General features: G+C 42.5%; 1 protein-coding gene across 2 annotated transcripts in view; it reads right to left on the bottom strand.

Moving 5' to 3' along the window:
* Positions 1–20,216, bottom strand: part of TNFAIP8L1 (TNF alpha induced protein 8 like 1) — a 97,807-nt gene that overhangs the window by 10,641 nt on the left and 66,950 nt on the right. The window lies entirely within an intron of this gene.

The following is a 20,216-nucleotide window of genomic DNA, read 5'->3' as shown; positions in this document are numbered from 1 at the left end:
GAAAATACTGCTGATACCGAAGTAATGTAAGTACAGCCTTAAATGCAGTGGTAGCGACTGGTATCAGGCTGATTAAATGTATGTGCAGTAATGTAATTTTCTAAGGAATGGAATTTGACTAAGAAAATGCTGCTAATACTGAAAGTAATGTAATGAGCCTTAACTGCAGTAGAAGCGACTGGTAGCAGGCTTATAAATAACAATACATACTCTTTAAAAAGGGATCTTGAAAACGTTTACTGGCATGTTTAATCGTTTTTGTGAGGTACATTGGTGATAAAACTTATAGGGGCATGAATTTTTCCACATGGCTGACTTATATTTCTGCATGTAATAATGAGTGGGAGGGGCCTATTTTAGCGCTTTTTTGTGCAGAAAATTCAGTCACAGTCTTCCTGCAGGACCCAGGACGTCTCTAGAGTGCTCAGAGGTTTTCAAAAGTTATTTTGAGGGAGGTAATCAGTCACAGCAGACCTGTGACAGTGTGTTTGACTGTGTTAAAAATGTTTATTTGCATATTGATTATCCGTTTTTGGGTATTAAGGGGTTAATCATCCATTTGCTAGTGGGTGCAATGCTCTGCTAAACTAATATATTTACTGTGAAAATTTGGTTGCTATAACAGATTTGGTTCATTGTTATTTCAACTGTGACAGTTTTTTTTGTGCTTCTTAAAGTAGCGTTTTTTTATATTGCTTGTAAATTTATTTTAAAGCATTTTCCAAGCTTGCTAGTTCCATTGCTAGTCTGTTTAAACATGTCTGACACAGATGAATCTCTTTGTTCACTATGTTTGAAGGCCAATGTGGAGCCCCATAGAAATATGTGTACTAAATGTATTGATGTCACTTTAAATAATAAAAGTCAGTCTTTATCTGTAAAGGAATTATCACCAGACAACGAGGGGAAAGTTATGCCGACTAACTCTCCTCACGTGTCAGTACCTTCGCCTCCCGCTCAGGAGGCGCGTGAGATTGTGGCGCCAAGTACATCAAGGAGGCCCTTACAAATCACGTTAGAAGACATGGCTACTATTATGAATAATACCCTGACAGAAGTGTTATCTAAATTGCCAGAATTAAGAGGCAAGCGTGATAGCTCTGGGATAAGGACAGAGCGCGCTGGTGATATGAGAGCCATGTCTGATACTGCGTCATAGTTTGCAGAACATGAGGACGGAGAGCTTCATTCTGTGGGTGACGGGTCTGATCCGGGAAGCCGGATTCAGAGATCTCTAATTTTAAATTTAAGCTTGAGAACCTCCGTGTATTGCTTGGAGAGGTGTTAGCGGCTCTGAATGACTGTAACACAGTTGCAATTCCAGAGAAAATGTGTAGGCTGGATAGATACTATGCGGTGCCGGTGTGTACTGACGTTTTTCCTATACCTAAAAGGCTTACAGAAATTATTAGCAAGGAGTGGGATAGACCCGGTGTGCCCTTTTCCCCACCTCCTATATTTAGGAAAATTTTTCCAATAGACGCCACTACACGGGACTTATGGCAGACGGTCCCTAAGGTGGAGGGAGCAGTTTCTACTTTAGCTAAGCGTACCACTATCCCGGTGGAGGATAGTTGTGCTTTTTCGGATCCAATGGATAAAAAATTAGAAGGTTACCTTAAGAAAATGTTTGTTCAACAAGGTTTTATCTTACAGCCCCTTGCATGCATTGCGCCTGTCACTGCTGCTGCGGCATTCTGGTTTGAGTCTCTAGAAGAGGCCATTCGCACAGCTCCATTGGATGAAATTATGGACAAGCTTAAAGCACTTAAGCTAGCTAATGCATTTCTTTCTGATGCCATTGTACATTTAACTAAACTAACGGCTAAGAACTCCGGATTCGCCATCCAAGCGCGCAGAGCGCTATGGCTTAAATCCTGGTCAGCGGACATGACTTCTAAATCTAAATTGCTTAATATTCCTTTCAAAGGGCAGACCTTATTCGGGCCCGGTTTGAAAGAAATTATCGCTGACATTACTGGAGGTAAGGGTCATACTCTTCCTCAGGACAGGGCCAAATCAAAGGCCAAACAGTCTAATTTTCGAAACTTCAAGGCAGGAGCAGCATCAACTTCCTCCGCTCCAAAACAGGAAGGAACTGTTGCTCGTTACAGACCGGCCTGGAAAACTAACCAGTCCTGGAACAAGGGCAAGCAGGCCAGAAAACCTACTACTGCCCCTAAGACAGCATGAAGAGAGGGCCCCTTATCCGGAAACGGATCTAGTGGGGGGCAGACTTTCTCTCTTCGCCCAGGCGTGGGCAAGAGATGTCCAGGATCCCTGGGTGTTGGAGATTATATCTCAGGGATATCTTCTGGACTTCAAAGCTTCTCCTCCACAAGGGAGATTTCATCTTTCAAGGTTATCAGCAAACCAAATAAAGAAAAAGGCATTTCTACGCTGTGTACAAGACCTCATAGTAATGGGGGTGATCCACCCAGTTCCGCGGACGGAACAAGGGCAAGGATTTTACTCAAATCTGTTTGTGGTTCCCAAGAAAGAGGGAACCTTCAGACCAATCTTGGACCTAAAAATCTTAAACAAATTCCTAAGAGTTCCATCATTCAAAATGGAAACTATTCGAACCATCCTGCCCATGATCCAAGAGGGTCAGTATATGACCACAGTGGACTTAAAGGATGCCTACCTTCACATACCGATTCACAAAGATCATTATCGGTACCTAAGATTTGCCTTTCTAGACAGGCATTACCAGTTTGTAGCTCTTCCCTTCGGGTTAGCTACGGCCCCGAGAATTTTTACAAAGGTTCTGGGCTCACTTCTGGCGGTGCTAAGACCACGAGGCATAGCGGTGGCTCCGTACCTAGACGACATTCTGATACAAGCGTCAAGTTTTCAAATTGCCAAGTCTCATACAGAGATAGTTCTGGCATTTCTGAGGTCGCATGGGTGGAAGGTGAACGTGGAAAAGAGTTCTCTATTACCACTCACAAGGGTTCCCTTCCTAGGGACTCTTATAGATACTGTAGAGATGAAAATTTACCTGACTGAGTCCAGGTTATCAAAACTTCTAAATGCTTGCCGTGTCCTTCATTCCATTCCACGCCCGTCAGTAGCTCAGTGCATGGAAGTAATCGGCTTAATGGTAGCGGCAATGGACATAGTACCATTTGCGCGCCTGCATCTCAGACCGCTGCAATTATGCATGCTAAGTCAGTGGAATGGGGATTACTCAGATTTGTCCCCTCTACTAAATCTGGATCAAGAGACCAGAGATTCTCTTCTCTGGTGGCTTTCTCGGGTCCATCTGTCCAAAGGGATGACCTTTCGCAGGCCAGATTGGACGATTGTAACAACAGATGCCAGCCTTCTAGGTTGGGGCGCAGTCTGGAACTCCCTGAAGGCTCAGGGATCGTGGACTCAGGAGGAGAAACTCCTCCCAATAAATATTCTGGAGTTAAGAGCAATATTCAATGCTCTTCTAGCTTGGCCTCAGTTAGCAACACTGAGGTTCATCAGATTTCAGTCGGACAACATCACGACTGTGGCTTACATCAACCATCAAGGGGGAACCAGGAGTTCCCTAGCGATGTTAGAAGTCTCAAAGATAATTCGCTGGGCAGAGTCTCACTCTTGCCACCTGTCAGCGATCTACATCCCAGGCGTGGAGAACTGGGAGGCGGACTTTCTAAGTCGCCAGACTTTTCATCCGGGGGAGTGGGAACTTCATCCGGAGGTGTTCGCTCAACTGATTCATCATTGGGGCAAACCAGAACTGGATCTCATGGCGTCTCGCCAGAACGCCAAGCTTCCTTGTTACGGATCCAGGTCCAGGAACCCGGGAGCGGCGCTGATAGATGCTCTAGCAGCCCCTTGGGTTTTCAACATGGCTTATGTGTTTCCACCATTTCCGCTACTACCTCGACTGATTGCCAAGATCAAACAAGAGAGAGCATCAGTGATTCTGATAGCGCCTGCGTGGCCACGCAGGACCTGGTATGCAGACCTAGTGGACATGTCGTCCTGTCCACCATGGTCTCTACCTCTGAGGCAGGACCTTCTAATTCAGGGTCCTTTCAACCATCCAAATCTAATTTCTCTGAGGCTGACTGCATGGAGATTGAACGCTTGATCCTATCAAAGCATGGCTTCTCGGAGTTGGTTATTGATACCTTAATACAGGCTCGGAAACCTGTTACCAGAAAAATTTACCAGAAAATATGGTGTAAATATTTATATTGGTGCGAATCCAAGAGTTACTCATGGAGTAAGGTTAGGATTCCTAGGATATTGTCTTTTCTACAAGAGGGTTTAGAAAAGGGCTTATCTGCTAGTTTGTTAAAGGGACAGATTTCTGCTCTGTCTATTCTTTTACACAAACGTCTGGCAGAAGTTCCAGACGTTCAGGCTTTTTGTCAGGCTTTGGCTAGGATTAAGCCTGTGTTTAAGACTGTTGCTCCGCCGTGGAGCTTAAACTTAGTTCTTAAAGTTCTTCAAGGTGTTCCATTTGAACCCCTTCATTCCATTGATATTAAGCTGTTATCTTGGAAAGTTCTGTTTTTGATGGCTATTTCCTCGGCTCGAAGAGTCTCTGAGTTATCTGCCTTACATTGTGATTCTCCTTATCTGATTTTCCATTCAGACAAGGTAGTTCTGCGTACTAAACCTGGGTTCTTACCTAAGGTAGTTTCTAACAGGAATATCAATCAAGAGATTGTTGTTCCATCATTATGTCCTAACCCTTCTTCAAAGAAGGAACGACTTTTGCATAATCTGGACGTAGTCCGTGCCCTGAAGTTCTATTTACAGGCAACTAAAGATTTTCGTCAAACTTCTTCCCTGTTTGTCTTTTATTCTGGTCAGAGGAGAGGTCAAAAAGCCTCGGCTACCTCTCTCTCCTTTTGGCTTCGTAGCATAATACGTTTAGCCTATGAGACTGCTGGACAGCAGCCTCCTGAAAGAATTACAGCTCATTCCACTAGAGCTGTGGCTTCCACCTGGGCCTTTAAGAATGAGGCCTCTGTTGAACAGATTTGCAAGGCTGCGACTTGGTCTTCTCTTCATACCTTTTCAAAATTTTACAAATTTGACACTTTTGCTTCTTCGGAGGCTGTTTTTGGGAGAAAGGTTCTACAGGCAGTGGTTCCCTCCATTTAAAGTTCCCATCATCCGTGTACTTTAGCTTTGGTATTGGTATCCCATAAGTAATGGATGACCCGTGGACTGAATACACTTAACAAGAGAAAAACAGAATTTATGCTTACCTGATAAATTACTTTCTCCAACGGTGTGTCCGGTCCACGGCGTCATCCATAACTTGTGGGAATATCTCTTCCCCAACAGGAAATGGCAAAGAGTACAGCAAAAGCTGTCCATATAGTCCCTCCTAGGCTCCGCCCACCCCAGTCATTCGACCGACGGACAGGAGAAAAAAACAGGAGAAACTATAGGGTGCCGTGGTGACTGTAGTTAAAGAAATACATTTATCAAACCTGATTAAAAAACCAGGGCGGGCCGTGGACCGGACACACCGTTGGAGAAAGTAATTTATCAGGTAAGCATAAATTCTGTTTTCTCCAACATTGGTGTGTCCGGTCCACGGTGTCATCCATAACTTGTGGGAACCAATACCAAAGCTTTAGGACACGGATGAAGGGAGGGAGCCAATCAGGTTACCTAAACGGAAGGCACCACGGCTTGCAAAACCTTTCTCCCAAAAATAGCCTCCGAAGAAGCAAAAGTATCAAATTTGTAGAATTTGGCAAAAGTGTGCAGGGAAGACCAAGTCACTGTCTTACATATCTGATCAACAGAAGCCTCGTTCTTGAAGGCCCATGTGGAAGCCACAGCCCTAGTAGAGTGAGCTGTGACTCTTTCAGGAGGCTGCCGTACGGCAGTCTCATAAGCCAATCGGATGATGCTCTTCAGCCAAAAGGAAAGAGAGGTAGCAGTAGCTTTTTGACCTCTCCTTTTACCAGAATAGACGACAAACAGAGAAGATGTTTGTCTGAAATCCTTTGTTGCTTCTAGATAAAACTTTAAAGCACGGACTACATCTAAATTGTGTAACAAACGTTCCTTCTTTGAAACTGGATTCGGACACAAAGAAGGTACAACTATTTCCTGGTTAATATTCTTGTTGGAAACAACCTTTGGAAGAAAACCAGGTTTTGTACGCAAAACGACCTTATCTGAATGGAACACCAGATAGGGCGGAGTACACTGCAGAGCAGATAACTCAGAAACTCTTCTAGCAGAAGAAATAGCAACTAAAAACAAAACTTTCCAAGATAACAACTTAATATCTATGGAATGTAAAGGTTCAAACGGAACCCCTTGGAGAACTGAAAGAACTAAATTTAAACTCCAGGGAGGAGTCAACGGCCTGTAAACAGGCTTGATCCTGACCAAAGCCTGAACAAAGGCTTGAACATCTGGCACAGTTGCCAGTCGTTTGTGTAACAAGACAGATAAAGCAGAAATCTGTCCCTTTAGAGAACTCGCTGATAATCCCTTATCCAAACCCTCTTGTAGGAAGGAAAGGATCCTAGGAATTTTAATCTTACTCCATGAGAATCCCTTGGATTCACACCAACAGATATATCTTTTCCATATTTTATGGTAAATCTTTCTAGTTACAGGTTTTCTGACTTGTACCAGAGTATCTATCACAGAATCCGAAAACCCACGCTTAGATAAAATTAAGCGTTCAATTTCCAAGCCGTCAGCTGGAGAGAGACTAGATTTGGATGTTCGAATGGACCCTGTACCAGAAGATCTTGTCTCAAAGGTAGCTTCCATGGTGGAGCCGATGACATATTCGCCAGGTCTGCATACCAAGTCCTGCGTGGCCACGCAGGAGCTATCAAAATCACCGAGGCGCTCTCCTGTTTGATCCTGGCTACCAGCCTGGGAATGAGAGGAAACGGTGGAAAAACATAAGCTAGGTTGAAGGTCCATGGCGCTACTAATGCATCCACTAGAGTCGCCCTGGGATCCCTGGATCTGGACCCGTAGCAAGGAACTTTGAAGTTCTGACGAGACGCCATCAGATCCATGTCTGGAATGCCCCATAATTGCGTCAACTGGGCAAATATCTCCGGGTGGAGTTCCCACTCCCCCGGGTGAAATGTCTGACGACTCGCCTCCCAGTTTTCCACTCCTGGGATGTGGATCGCAGATAGATGGCAGGAGTGATCCTCCGCCCATTTTATGATCTTGGTCACTTCTCTCATCGCTAGGGAACTCCTTGTTCCCCCCTGATGGTTGATGTAAGCAACTGTCGTCATGTTGTCTGATTGGAATCTTATGAATCTGGCCTTTGCTAGCTGAGGCCAAGCCCTGAGAGTATTGAATATCGCTCTCAGTTCCAGAATGTTTATCGGGAGAAGAGATTCTTCCCGAGACCATAGACCCTGAGCCTTCAGGGAGTCCCAGACCGCGCCCCAGCCCACTAGACTGGCGTCGGTCGTGACGATGACCCACTCTGGTCTGCGGAAGCTCATTCCCTGGGACAGATGATCCTGGGTTAGCCACCAACGTAGTGAGTCTCTGGTCTCCTGATCTACTTGGATCACTGGAGACAAGTCTGTATAGTCCCCATTCCACTGTTTAAGCATGCACAGTTGTAATGGTCTTAGATCAATTCGCGCAAAAGGAACTATGTCCATTGCTGCAACCATCAATCCTACCACTTCCATGCACTGAGCTATGGAAGGTCGAGGAACAGAGTGAAGAACTTGACAAGCGTTTAGAAGCTTTGACTTTCTGACATCTGTCAGGAAAATCTTCATTTCTAACGAATGTATTATTGTCCCCAAGAAGGGGACTCTTGTCGACGGAGACAGGGAACTTTTTTCTATGTTCACCTTCCAGCCGTGAGATCTGAGAAAGGCCAGAACGATGTCTGTGTGAGCTTTGTCCTTGAAAGAGACGACGCTTGTATCAGAATGTTGTCCAAGTAAGGTGCCACTGCAATGCCCCTTGGTCTTAGAACCGCTAGAAGGGCTCTGAGTACCTTTGTGAAAATCCTTGGAGCCGTGGCTAGCCCGAATGGGAGAGCCACAAACTGGTAATGTTTGTCCAGAAAGGCGAACCTTAGGAACTGGTGATGATCTTTGTGGATAGGAATATGTAGATATGCATCCTTTAAATCCACGGTAGTCATAAATTGACCCTCCTGGATTGAGGGTAAAATCGTTCGGATAGTTTCCGTTTTGAACGATGGTACTTTGAGAAATTTGTTTAGAATCTTTAAATCTAGAATTGGTCTGAAGGTTCCCTCTTTTTTGGGAACTACAAACAGATTTGAGTAAAAACCCAGTCCTTGTTCCACAATTGGAACTGGGTGTATCACTCCCATTTTTAACAGGTCTTCTACACAATGTAAGAATGCCTGTCTCTTTATTTGGTTTAAAGATAAGTGAGACATGTGGAACCTTCCCCTTGGGGGTAGTTCCTTGAATTCCATAAGATAACCCTGAGAAACTATTTCTAGTGCCCAGGGATCCTGAACATCTCTTGCCCAAGCCTGAGCGAAGAGAGAGAGTCTGCCCCCTACTAGATCCGGTCCCGGATCGGGGGCTGCTCCTTCATGCTGTTTTGGTAGCAGCAGCAGGCTTCTTGGCCTGTTTACCCTTGTTCCAGCCTTGCATCGGTTTCCAAGCTGGTTTGGTCTGTGAAGCATTACCCTCTTGTCTAGAGGCTGCAGAGTTGGAGGTCGGTCCGTTCCTGAAATTGCGAAAGGAACGAAAATTAGACTTATTCTTGGCCTTGAAGGGCCTATCTTGTGGGAGGGCATGGCCCTTACCCCCAGTGATGTCTGAGATAATCTCTTTCAAATCTGGTCCAAAAAGGGTTTTACCCTTGAAGGGGATATTAAGCAATTTTGTCTTGGAAGATACATCCGCTGACCAAGACTTTAGCCAGAGCGCTCTGCGCGCCACAATTGCAAACCCAGAATTTTTTGCCGCTAATCTAGCTAACTGCAAAGCGGCATCTAAAATAAAGGAATTAGCTAACTTAAGTGCGTTTATTCTGTCCATAACCTCCACATACGGAGTCTCTCTATTGAGCGACTTTTCTAGTTCCTCGAACCAGAACCACGCTGCTGTAGTGACAGGAACAATGCACGAAATGGGTTGTAGGAGGTAACCTTGCTAAACAAAAATCCTTTTAAGCAAACCCTCCAATTTTTTATCCATAGGATCTTTGAAAGCACAATTATCCTCGATAGGAATAGTAGTGCGCTTGTTTAGTGTAGAAACTGCCCCCTCGACCTTAGGGACTGTCTGCCATAAGTCCTTTCTGGGGTCGACCATAGGAAATAATTTCTTAAATATAGGAGGGGGAACAAAAGGTATGCCGGGCTTCTCCCACTCCTTGTTCACTATGTCCGCCACCCGCTTGGGTATAGGAAAAGCGTCGGGGTGCACCAGAACCTCTAGGAACTTGTCCATCTTACACAATTTTTCTGGAATGACCAGGTTGTCACAATCATCCAGAGTAGATAAAACCTCCTTAAGCAGTGCGCGGAGGTGCTCTAATTTAAATTTAAATGTCACAACATCAGGTTCTGCCTGTTGAGAAATTCTACCTGAATCTGAAATTTCCCCATCTGACAAAACCTCCCTCATGGCCCCTTCAGAGTGGTGTGAGGGTATGACAGAACAATTATCATTAGCGCCCTCCTGCTCTACAGTGTTTAAAACAGAGCAATCGTGCTTTCTCTGAAATGCAGGCATTTTGGATAAAAAATTAGCTATGGATTTATCCATTACTGTCGCCAATTGTTGCATAGTAACAAGCATTGGCGCGCTAGAAGTACTAGGCGTCTCCTGCGTGGGCAAAACTGGTGTAGACACAGAGTGAGATGAAGCAGAACTATCTTTACTCTCTTCATCTGATGAATCATCTTGGGCAACCTTACTATTTGTGGCAGTACTGTCCTTACTTTGTTTGGACGCTATGGCACAATTATCACACAATTTGGAAGGGGGAGACACATTGGCTTCCATACATACAGAACATAGCTTATCTGAAGGTACAGACATGTTAAACAGGCTTAAACTTGTCAATAAAGTACAAAAAACAGTTTTAATTAAAACCGTTACTGTCTCTTTAAATTTTAAACAGGGCACACTTTATTACTGAATATGTGAAAAACAATGAAGGAATTGTTCAAATTTTACCAAATTCACCACAGTGTCTTAAAGCATTCAAAGTATTGCACCCAAAATTTCAGAGCTTTAACCCTTAAAATGAAGAAACCGGAGCCGGTTACAGTTTTAACCCCTCTACAGTCCCAGCTACAGCCTTTGCTGCGACTTTACCAAACCCAGGGGGGAATACGATACCAAATGAAGCCTTCTAGGAACCTTTTCAACTACTTTCTGATCCACACACATGCAGCTGCATGTCCTGCTCTCAAAAGTAACTGCGCAGTAATGGCGCGAAAATGAGGCTCAGCCTACTACAGTGAAGGCCCTTCCTGACTGAAAAGGTGTCTAAACCAGTGCCTGACGTTAAAAAACGTTCCCCAAAGTTTATAAGTATGAATTCAAGCTCAATCTGTATAAAATGCCCAAATAAAGCAATCGATCTTGCCCATAAAAGTGCCTACCAGTTTTATAGCCCATATTAAGCCCTTTATTCTGTTTGAGACTAAGAAAATGGCTTACCGGTCCCCATGAGGGGAAATGACAGCCTTCCAGCATTACACAGTCTTGTTAGAAATATGGCTAGTCATACCTTAAGCAGAAAAGTCTGCTAACTGTTTCCCCCAACTGAAGTTATTTCATCTCAACAGTCCTATGTGGAAACAGCAAACGATTTTAGTTACTGCTGCTAAAATCATATTCCTCTCACAAACAGAACTCTTCATCTTTTTCTGTTTCAGAGTAAATAGTACATACCAGCACTATTTTAAAATAACAAACTCTTGATAGTAGAATAAAAAACTACAACTAAACACCACATACTCTTAACCATCTCCGTGGAGATGTTGCCTGTGCAACGGCAAAGAGAATGACTGGGATGGGCGGAGCCTAGGAGGGACTATATGGACAGCTTTTGCTGTACTCTTTGCCATTTCCTGTTGGGGAAGAGATATTCCCACAAGTTATGGATGACGCCGTGGACCGGACACACCAATGTTGGAGAAACATAATTTATGCTTACCTGATAAATTTATTTCTCTTGTAGTGTATTCAGTCCACGGCCCGCCCTGTCTTTTTTTTGAGGCAGATCTAAATTTTAATTAAAACTCCAGTCACCACTGCACCCTATGGTTTCTCCTTTCTTGTCTTGTTTCGGTCGAATGACTGGATATGACATGTGAGGGGAGGAGCTATATAGCAGCTCTGCTTGGGTGATCCTCTTGCAACTTCCTGTTGGGAAGGGAATATATCCCATAAGTAATGGATGACCCGTGGACTAAATACACTACAAGATAAATAAATTTATCAGGTAAGCATAAATTATGTTTTTCTCTCATGATTATCCAGACAAACGTTATATCATATACATAAGTGTAGTTCTTAATATTTTATAACGCTTACAAATTGTTAATTGCCATTGTTACAGTAGTTTACATTTAGCTTAAAGTGATGGAAAATACAAGCGTTTAAAAAAATAAATAAAAAAAAAACACCTCTCGGATTTAACATCACTAAAAATAAAGTTATTTATAATAAAAAAAAAAAAAAAAAGGTGCTAAACCTCACCCTATATGTGCTGCGGCACTTCGCTAAAGTCAGCGCCTCCTGCCACCCACAGTGCTCTTCTCTCAATGAGCTGATGTTTCCACCTCTAAGCTAATAGCCGTGCTTGTCATCTGACAGTGTTCTGTATGCTAGCACGACTATTATCTTAGAGGTGGAAACGTCACCTCATTGGGAGAAAAATCACTCAATGGGCAGCTGGAGGCGCTGAATTTAGCAAGGTGCCCCGGCACAGATAGGGTTAGTTTAGCACCCTTTTTCAAATAATTGATCAATTAAAGTCTAGTTTAGTTTTAGTGATGGTAAATCATAGCGTTTTTTAAATGCTCGGATTTACCATCACTTTAAACCATTTGGCAGCAGTGTTTGCAACGTTGTTTATAGCAATGTTATACATGGATAAAAAAACACTGCTGTCATAAATACGATAATAAAAATGAATTGCATGCTCTAACTGAATCATGAAAGTAACATTGTGACTTTTCTGTAGAGCATATAGTAAGAAATAATATGGGAGTTATTTTTTAAATGTTTCAAACACACATTGGTTCTACATTTAACAACTTTCCCATAGCACCAAATAGGAGTCTATACCTATATTAGTAATTACAAATTACTACTGAAAATTGATTTTGTTTGACACTTTGCACCATCATGCAATTTATCCAGAAAACCAGAAGGAATAAAATCTATAACTTCCTGATCCATTGGGAACTCCATCCCTCTCAGGCAAAACGTCCTGGTTTTTTACTTTGTAATTTTATGGCAAACGCCTGCAAATTAGAGGGATACATGACCCTTAATTTAAAGGGCAGATTACCCTCTTTCAAAGAGGAATTGGCTCTGCCTCTGGGCAATTCCTCATTGTGTTTCACAACATGCACTATATGATGACTTCACACACATTGCTGACACCTGGCATTGTAGTAAATGTCAAGGGACTTCTAATAATAGCCTTGTCACATTTAACATACTACAAAACAAAGTTTTTTGTTGTGTATATACAAGAGAGCATTGTAGAATGTATTACACCCCCAGATGTTCCTTTACTAGGAAAAAAAAAAAAGCATGTAATGGGAGTTAGCCAGTGAGCAAATCAGTCCTAAAAAGGTATGAGTTGTGTATATATAAAGCCAGGAAGTTTCATTCTATTAAAAAAGAAAAAGGAAAGATTCAGCCCATAAAGGTAAAGTATTGTAGTGATAGGTCCAGACAACAAGCAAGCATAGGTATTATTTTGCAACATTTAAAAATCTTTTGCTTATTTGCAAGTGGATGTGCGCCAATACCCTCTGTTTTGTGCAACGTTTTGGTCTCATTGGCTGCACTTCCAAAGATGTACTAAAACATTTTGTAAGATGTGCTAAATCAAACTTTGTGGATTATATAATGTAAGAGTAAAATGAAATTAATAAGAAAAAAAAAAAGAAAAAAAACCACCAAATTTACTGAACTTCACTGCAAATACAGGGAGAGAGGAAGCAACAAGCTGGGTCTCCCTTGATTGCGCAACCACTTAGATGGTGCTAGATGGAGCGTGGACCCAATGTGTGACAGGTCAGATGTCTTAGGACATAATTAGGCCAATCATGAAAAAGCCCCAGGTAAAGCAGCTATCATATCTGTGACAATCTGTGGGTGGTAGCTATTTAGTAGAACTCTGGGCAACAGACTCGCAAGGGAGCATTGCAGGAGCTACTAGTTGATCGAGCCTGCTACTCCCAGCCCCAGTGCTGCCGAGCCTGCTTATTTCTGGTCTCTCAGGCCCTGGGAGCAAGCCTTAGCATTCACCCAGTCTACTCTGCACTGCAGGTAAAGGGCTCCGACTCACTTGTCCCTCTCTCTTGACCATTTCCCCATTCTTAACTCCCTCTCTCTTCCTAAGCATTAGAAAGGCTAGCAGTGCCTCTGTGTTTTCCCCTGGCTTGTATTTCCGTCCGGAAGGGACAGTGAGTGACATGCCTCATGATTCATTGCAAAATCTGCCTAATATTAATATAAACATTACAACATGGTTCAAATGGACATTTTTATGTTAGAGCTCCTACTTTTTGCTGAGAATATCTTACAAGTGTCACACAACTTGCATAACCTCTGGCTACCTGGTATTATGTCCTCCTGCTGTCAGCCAATAGGAAGACATAACAGACAAATCAGGGAAGAGGGGATGCAGGAGGAAGAGTTTTTTTTTAACATTTAGCACTGAATATGTATAATGTACTGAGGGGTTGAGAATTTAAAGTGTCAGTAAACCTTAAAAATAATATTACATAGTGCAGAATTATATAACATTATATTAGCGCAAATTTTATAAAACATAATATACCCTTTGAATTTTTTTAAAAAATGGCTGTTTTACAGACCCGCTCTCTGTGCTCTTCTGAGCGGGTCTGTTTTTTTCACACAGCGCATCGGGCCAGCTGTATAGCCACAGCCTGGCCCGACCGCGCCATTACACTAAGTGCAGCTCGCTCCTGCTCTGTCTGACAGCAGGAGCAAGCCGCACTTAGTGTTATGGCTCCACCACCCCTGTCTGTCTTTAGTGCTCAAGCCCTGGCAGACTACTTTTTAAACAAAATACGTACTATCCGAAGCAACATCTCATTACCAACCTGCAATATTCCTAAAACAGGCCCAGTTACTCCCTCTGGCACCCTCTGCATCTCACATCCAGCCACTCACGCCTCACTACCTGCCCGCTCGACCCTATCCCTTCCCATCTAACACCCTCCCTGTCTTCCACCCTCACTCCTGCTCTTGCTCACATCTTCAACCTCTCTCTCTCTACCGGTTCATTTCCATCTTCTTTCAAACACGCAAACGTCACTCCTATACTCAAAAAACCCTCCCTCGACCCTAACTCTCCTGAAAGCTACCGTCCCATATCACTGCTTCCACTAAAATCAAAACTCCTTGAAAAACTAGTTTACAATCGTCTAACCCACTTCCTATCCACCATTTACTTGCTTGACCCTCTGCGATCTGGATTCTGCTACAAACATTCAACTGAGACTGCCCTTACCAAGGTTACTAATGATCTCTCTGCTAAAAGTATTGGCCACTACTCTATACTCATCTTACTTGACCTCTCAGCTGCCTTTGACACAGTTGACCACCACCTCCTCCTACAGACCCTTAGCTCTTTTGGCCTCTGTGACACTGCTCTTTCTTGGATTCACTCCTCTCTCTTTCTCACAGGTCTTTCTCTGTGTCATTTGCCGGCGACTCCTCCTCTCCAATGCCTCTGTGTGTTGGGAGTACCTCAAGGATCTGTTCTGGGTCCTCTACTCTTCTCCACTTATACTTCTTCGCTTGGTAAACTTATCAACAGTTATGGCTTCAAATATCACCTCTATGCTGATGACACCCAGATCTACCTCTCCACCCCCGCTCTCTCTCCCTCTGTCCTTTCTCATGTCAGCGACTGCTTATCTGGTATTTCTTCCTGGATGGCCTCTCACCACCTAAAGATTAACATGTCCAAGACTGAGCTCCTTCTAATCCCTTCAAGCTCTGTGCCGAACTTCTGACTTCTCTATCCCTGTCAATGACATTACCATTTCCCCATCACCCCAAGTCCGCTTCCTCAGAGTTACATTTGACTCAAATCTATCCGTCCCCCACATCCAATCGCCTTCTACATCCTGCCGCAACCACCTATGCAATATTTCCAAGATTTGACCTTTTCTGAGTGCTAACACCACAAAGCAAATAATGCACTCCCTTGTTATTTCCTGACTTGACTCTGAAATAACCTACTTATTGGCCTTCCTCTTTCCCACCTCTTCCCCCTCCAATTCATCCTAAATGCCTCTGCCAGGCTAATCCACCTTTCCTGTCGCTCTGTATCTGCTGCACCTCTCTGCGAGTCCCTTCATTGGCTCCCCATTCAGAGCAGAATAAAATTAAAAATTCTCACCCTTACATACAAAGCTCTCACCAACGCCACTCCCCACTAGCTATCCTCTCTAATAAACAAGTATACTCCAGCCCGCCCACTAAGATCCAACAATGACCTGCTCCTTGCATCTTCGACTATCACCTCTTCCCATGCTAGACTGCAGGACTTCTGTCATGCAACACCTACCCTCTGGAACTCTCTCCCTCGTGCTGTCAGGCTTTGTCCTAATCTTTCTTCCTTTAAATGCTCCCTGAAGACTTTTTTTAATCAGAGAAGCCTACCACCCAACTCAATAATAAATTAATTTCACTTTCCTCATTTAACGCTGCATTAACATCTTTCTCAATCTTGCAGTCCTCACCTCCTGTTTCTCAACCTCCTACCCTTCTAGATTGTAAGTTCCCACGGGAATAGGGCCCTCAATTCCTCATGTATGTGTTTGTAAATTTTGTCCTGTCTCTTACAAGTTTTATATCATTGTTGTTTTTTTTTTTTTTTTTTTAAATAGTTTTTTATTGAGGTTTTTCCAGGAAACAGCAAAAGGTTTACAAGCTTGAAAAAACACAATTGATATGTACACAATGTTTTCATTCTTTCCCATGAGTAAGAACTGGCTGAAATACAGCTAAGCATATGGAGAATACACATATCCAAACAAAAGCAAGAGGCTATGGACAGAGTTCACACTACAACACATTCTTAAAAGGTAATAACTGTCTGAGATTCATACAAACAAATTGTGTATACATATATTAAAATAGAGGAGGGAATCTATGCTCAGTGATTGCACAATAATACGTTCTTAAAGGCAATATCTGTCTAGAAAACAAATAATCAAGTTGTATAATATAAAACCTCAGTTTTCTTTTAAGCGTAGATCACTAGAGTAACTACATCACCGGCCACTTTTGGACCGACCAAAACATAAAGAATAAATTAAATGGTAGTTACATATTGACCACTCTTGGGTCACTGGAAAAATAGGGGCCTCCTAACTGATATATGGAAGTATATTTTACATTGCTGGAGGTAATAGGACTAGAATGGTAAACAAATGGTATGGCGTAAAACATTAAATATATGAAAAGCAACAACTGTTGATGTAGAAAGTTTCAACACTAAAGGATAAAATGGGTATAAGAATTGCTATTCAAGTGCCAGATTAGTATTCAATAATGTAGTGTGATGGAGGGGGTCTGTAATACAATTTAACCCTTTAAATATCCGGCTACTTGTACATAAGTATCTTAACACTGGTTTCCCTCTATGGTAAATGGAGGCCTCTCTTGGACCTCCAAAAAAGAGTTTAGACAAGATAGGGAGTTTTAGGGGAAGCAAAGAAAATAACAAAGCGGGCCACTTTTGGGCCCCTGATGCAAACAACTGGTTTGGGAAATATCATACTTTAAATACATTTAATGACTATGGAAAGCATGTAATGGAACCCATAGTAAGAAAATAACTACACTAATAACTATTATGTATGGAATATTCCAGCCGGGAACTAATTTGGCTAATGACATATGGCGTTATTTGCTGTAATGGGGAAGGGATTCTTAAGAATACCTAACTGTGATATAATAAGCCAAAGATGCAGCTACTGTATAGGCGTTCAGTAGAGAGATTACATCATAAACACTAGAGTGAGGGTTATTTGCTGTGTTTGTGCTAGGCCGTATATGTACTTCTCAATCTCTCTAATACCTGGATTACAAATACAGGTTATATCCTATCTCTTTATATATATGTTCACTAGTGGCCTTAAGGAGGTCTAACACTGAGGGGGACTTACTCTAAAATTGCTATTCACTCCCTAAATACGCTACAATACCATGACATTAGTGTAGACATTTAGAGATACAATATCTGCAGGGAGAAGGAATATATATTATTACATTAGCATTTCTGTAAATATAGTAGTCTAAATAGGAATTACAATCACGACTAAACTATTATTGACTCCAAACTATTCCTGTCTCATTAGCGTTCTAAGCTCTTAACCTGTTAGGAGTCAGCATCTCAAAATCATACATAAAACATAAGAAAACTTTATATGAACATTGAGCATATAAACTATATAGAGATTAGCGGCTTTCACACAGTCTGATGAGCAGTAACCGTCCTGAAGACTTGTGAATATGATTAACCAGATACAGTAAGTCCATAGTTTAATCACTGAGCTGCGTAAAAATGTTTTGTAGACCAGTATAGCCATATGTGCAGGTATGCTCATATTAACATGTGTTATTCCCTTAAAGTCATGTTAGCGTGCCTATAATACAGCACTCTCTCAAACAATTACAAACATATCACATAGCTGCCTTACTCACTGACAGTTAAACCTTAAGGAGCGTCAAATACAGCAACAGGCCATGTCCATGCGTATGACTCTAGATATGAGTCCCGGTCGACTAGGCAACCAAGTTCACCTGACGGTCGCCCCAACAAGTGCGAAAGTTACCCCACTCCAGTTTTGTGGGTGGCTTGTCCCAAGCAGTGAAGCCGACACTCCAAGCATTGCCCCATTTCCTCAGGGCCGCGTACAAATCGGGCGAGACTCGGAAGCCCATCTCTCTCCAATGTACACTGCAGCTCCCATACAACCAAGGACCCAGTGCCGAAGGGCAGCCAGGACAAAGGACTCGTCTGGACCACCTCCGCAAGCCAAAGAGGGACCGGCCCAACAACCTCGGTAAAGTCCATTTTACATTTCATGAGTGAGGTCTCTCGTACATTGTTATTAGCAAATGCGGTGGTCTTTGTCTTGATCGCCGAATCAGTAAAAGCATCCTTCGTTAATACGTTAAGCTCTTGACCTGTATGTGTTTGCCATGTTCCCCCTGGGGCTTCTTTAGACACCGGGTTCTTCTGCCTGCAATCTCTCTGCAGCGACACGACGCCAGCCCCACCATCATCTCCCGGCCAGCTTGCTGCTTCGGGTGAAATCCTTTCTGTAGGTCTTGCAGGTATGAGGAGGTTATAGAGCTCAGACTGGAGAGCTTGGCAGTGGTGTTCCAGTAATTGTGTCATATTGCGCTCCCACATGCCTATGGCCTCCATAGCTAGCGGTAGTTCTCGGCTTGTGGAGTGTTACCCTTTCGTTGAGAAAATAGATGGTTCGTCTCTGAACTAAAGAAAGGTGTTACTTTTGTAATAGGACAGAAAAATATTCTCCTGCACAGCGTATCAATAGATCGGGACAGCACATACGGCTGTCATTCCTGACTTAACAGGGCTTAGGGAGGGTAAATGAGGAGCCAGGTCTGTTACTAGGCCTCTGCTGCGTTCCTCATCTATTCCGGTCTGCTTGGCTGGGTTGTAAAGTGAAAAAAACACACCTAAATCCGTTCTACAAGTAGTAATCTGTAAGACAGTAGTAATTTCAGGCTTGGATTATATGTATGAGAGGTGATAGGCAGCGGATCTATCAGCTCCCAAGTTCAGCCAAAGATACAAGCAGCCATCTTGGTCGGTGGTCGGACCCGCCCCCCTTATATCATTGTTTTATTTAAATGAATTGTACCCATGGACAGCGCTGCGGAATATTTTGGCACTTCATAAATAAAGTATAATAAAAATTAATAATACATAAGATAATAGAAATTGGAAAGTTGTTTAAAATTGGGTTTCATGTCACTTTAAATAATTTTTAATTTTAGTTGTGCTAATATACAGTATTATTAGTTATGAACACACAGAATAATCAAGTAGTTAAACACAAACCACACTCTCAGCTAGGAACAATACATAGGGGAGACACACTGTCAAAAGTAGATAAATATACACATACACTCACACACTCCCTTATCCAACATTTATGAAATTAAATGAAAAAACATCAAAGTTAAAAAAGAAAATGCTGTAATTTTTTGCATATACATGTGTTTAACCTTACAAATGGGTTAAACACATGGGTAAAATCTGCTCCAGATTATCAATGTACTACTAGGACATAGCTGAACACATCTGGTGAGCCAATGACAAGAAGCACGTGTAGGGCCACCAATCCCCAGTAATGTTTATCTGCTCCTGAGCCCACCTAGGTACATTTTACATTACAACACAGGATACTAAGAGATAATAAAAGTTCACTGAAAAGTCTCTTGCATGAGGTGTCTGAATCATTAAAGTTTAGAGGGGCATAGCAGTAAAATTTACACTTTATGATTCAGATAGTCTATGCAAAAAAAATGTAATATCATATATTCCTTTCTCTTTGTATCCTTTGTTAATGCTTAGTGCCTTTCCATGTAGGGCTGCCACCTCTGCCATGTTTTCCTGGACACTTATGAGTTACACATGTTGCAGGGTGTGCAAAAGGGAACATGCACTGCACACCTGGACAGCACTAGTCATGTTCCTCCCTGCATCATGTGTAACTCATAAGTGTCTAGAAAATCATGGCTGAGGTGGCAGCCCTATTTCCATGAGAGAATCCAGAGATGGATTTAGGAGCATGCACTTGACTGTATGTATAACGTTGTTACAAACACTGGTGCTGTATAGTTTAACATGCATGGTTGCTAACAAGTCTATGTTTTCATGCAAAGGAACTTTTAACAGAGGGGATAAAGAGAAAGAAGTACATATGAAAACAGGTAAAGTTGTTTGCTTTTTTTAAAAATGGTACAGTC

The sequence above is a fragment of the Bombina bombina genome, chromosome 2 (assembly GCF_027579735.1).
Source record: "Bombina bombina isolate aBomBom1 chromosome 2, aBomBom1.pri, whole genome shotgun sequence".
Lineage (NCBI taxonomy): Eukaryota > Metazoa > Chordata > Amphibia > Anura > Bombinatoridae > Bombina > Bombina bombina.
This window is presented reverse-complemented; position numbering and strand designations above follow the sequence as displayed.